Raw genomic sequence first — 2,986 nt, 5'->3', positions numbered from 1 at the left:
TGAAATAAAAGACACTATTTTAAGTAGAGAGATCCAATAGAGGAGGTACAATGGATATCAAATCACTGGATGAGTCCTTAGTGTGGACCTCTTTGAAAAAAAGGGGGAGACTCTCTAAAGAAACTCCCAATGAGGGAAGTTAGGGAATCTGGAATTGCCATTCAAGAATAGCAGGCTGTTAGTTGTGCAGTGCGGTAGCATACACACGTAATCTTGACATTCAGAACCCTGAGACAGAGGTGAGAGGTCAAGGCAGTCTGAGCAACACAGCCAGACCTACCTCAATAAATAAATGAATAGATGAACAAGTAAATAATAAAGAAAATACCACTGTTTTAGCCCACCGGAGTGCCTGTAACAAAATGCTATATCCTTTTTGTAAATAATTAAAACGTGTCTCACAGTTCTAGTGACTAAAATGTCCAGAATTAAGACTCTGGCAGAACTGGTGCCTACTAAGGGCTCACTAAACAGTTACAGGTGCTCGCCTCTCCTTTTGCCATCTACTGATAAGAAGCAAGGCACCTTTCTAGAACTATTAATGTGTGTGTGTGTGTGTGTGTGTGTGTGTGTAACTGTGCTCATCTACGTGTGTACATGTCAGAGGTCATCTTTGAGTGGGTCTCTTGCTCTGCAGCTCTTCACCTAACATTTGACTCCGGATCCAGTCTCTCTAGTCCGTGTATCGTATCATGCAGTTTTGAAAGGAGTTGTGATCACGTGCCCAACCTAGTTCTCTAGGAGTGTTTGCCAAGTTTCCCTAAAAGCCTCATTGGGATCCGAACTGGAATTGTATTAAATCTATTACATCAGTTCGGGTAGTAAAGGTACATGCTATTGACTGGGTCCACCGCACAGGCCTTTAGGTAAAAAATCAGATTACTGAATTACATTAGAGAAGACATACATAGATGCAGAGACACACTACTTCTTAGATAGGCAAACTCAACTATCTACAAGGGGTCATCTTTATCCACCACCCAAACTGACAGAGAGTTTAATATAATCCCAGTAAAAGAGACTTTCAGGGAAACTTGGCAAACACTCCTTGAGAACTAGGTTGGGCACAAGAGCAGGGCTCTTTCCAAGGCTGTATGATGAGAGGGAAGGGTCAGATACACCGACTACAGAAAGTGAATCAGGAGCCAAATGTCAGGCTCACTCACACTTGGAAGCTGGACTTACATCAGGTGCTACACTATGATTCTGGTGGCTCACCTATCTGTACTGGAAATAAAACAAGATACCTACTTCATGCCATATGGAAAAATCAACTTGAGGACAATTCAAAGCGAGATGACATGTTGAGGATTATATATATATATATATATGTATATATATATATATATATATTCCCAGGACTTGGGAGGCAGAGGCAGGTGGATCTCTGTGAGTTCGAGGCCAGCTTGGTCTACAGAGCGAGTTCCAGAACAGCCTCCAAAAGCAATACAGAGAAACCTTGTCTTGAAAAAACAAAAACAAAAACAAAAAATAAATAGAATAAAAAAATACCTTCAAGTGGACAGATAAGCCACAATTTGCAAAAATTACACTTTAATTTACATTAATGTCAAAGGGTTTATCTAGTTTTCCAGTCTGTAAACTTATACAAATCAACAAGAAAAAGTCAAACAAACAGATGAAAACCAGCAACCAACCAAAACCAGTAGAAAAATAAGAAAAAGACATTCGGAGTCATTTCAGAAGAAATATGATAAGGCTCAGAACGGTAGCACAGGAGGGCAGAGGGGCTGAGAGATCAGGAATACAAGGACACCTAAGCTACATGGCCACAGCAAATTAGAAGCTAGCCTGGGCTACAGGGGCCCTGTTTCAGAAAGGAAAAGAAAAGAGAAGGGCGTGGGGGGTGTTAAAGTGAGGGAGGTTGGTTCCAGCAGTACAGCACATTAATATTAGTAAATAGATAAATGAAAGCATGAGAAGGGTCTCGATCTTACCTTTCTTTAGGAACCGTGAGGGTAACTCTTACATGGAGATGTAATATACAAGAATCTTCACAGCTACATTGTTAGCAAGAGCAAAAAGTATGAACAACCCAAAGGTTTCTTCCAAGTAGAATGAAAGAAACAGAGTGTCTTCATATAAAGATGTACTATCCAATTGTAAAGACTGAATAAAACAAAGCTTAAGCAGAAACACGTGGATTAATTTTGAGTTTATTATTGAATGTCATGAACAACTTAAAGACATCGAGAATATTATAACAGCCCAAAGAAAACCAAGCAAAAGCATGTATGAAAAAGTTATTTTGAAGTGAGCCCCCAAAGTCTAGTAAGATGATTGCTTTTGAAGAGCTGGGGAAATGGCTCAGTCAATAAAGAGCTTGCAGGCAAGCCTAAGGACCCGAGTTCGATCCCCAGTGTTCGTATAAAAGCATTTTGCACTGTAATCCCAGCCTTGGGGAAGTGGGAACAGGAGGACCCCTGGAGCTCAGGTCCAGCCAGTCAGTCTAGCTGAGTCAGTGAACTCAAATGTTTCTCCAGAGACCCTGCCTCAAAATAAGGTCAGAGCCTCGAGATGGCTCAGTGGGTGAGAGAACTTGCCTCAGAAGCCTGGCAGCCTGACACAGATTCCCCAGATCCCACAGAAAAGGAGTCAGATGCAGTGGTGTAATCCCAGCACTCCTGTGGGGAAATGGGAGGCAGAGACAGAAAGGGCCAGCGAGCCTGGAGAACGCTGCGCCGAAGCCGATCCAGGGCAAGACGGAAGGCGAGAACCTTTTAGGTTGTCCTCTGAGTTCCACACGCTCCTCAAATGCACGAGCTCACAAATGCACACACACACACACACACACACACACACACACACACACACACACACACACACACGCACTGGCACACGCAACAATAATCAATTAAAAAATAAAAGGTAAAAAGTGGGATTGCTAAGATAACTTCGAGGCGGAAGTCAGACCTTGGGACCCATACGGTAGAAGGAGAGAAGCCCTTGCTGCCAGTTGTCCTCT

Source organism: Mesocricetus auratus, unplaced genomic scaffold, assembly GCF_017639785.1.
Source record: "Mesocricetus auratus isolate SY011 unplaced genomic scaffold, BCM_Maur_2.0 Super-Scaffold_100018, whole genome shotgun sequence".
NCBI classification, from domain to species: domain Eukaryota; kingdom Metazoa; phylum Chordata; class Mammalia; order Rodentia; family Cricetidae; genus Mesocricetus; species Mesocricetus auratus.
The sequence above is the reverse complement of the archived record's forward strand: the minus strand, read 5'-3'. Positions refer to the sequence as shown.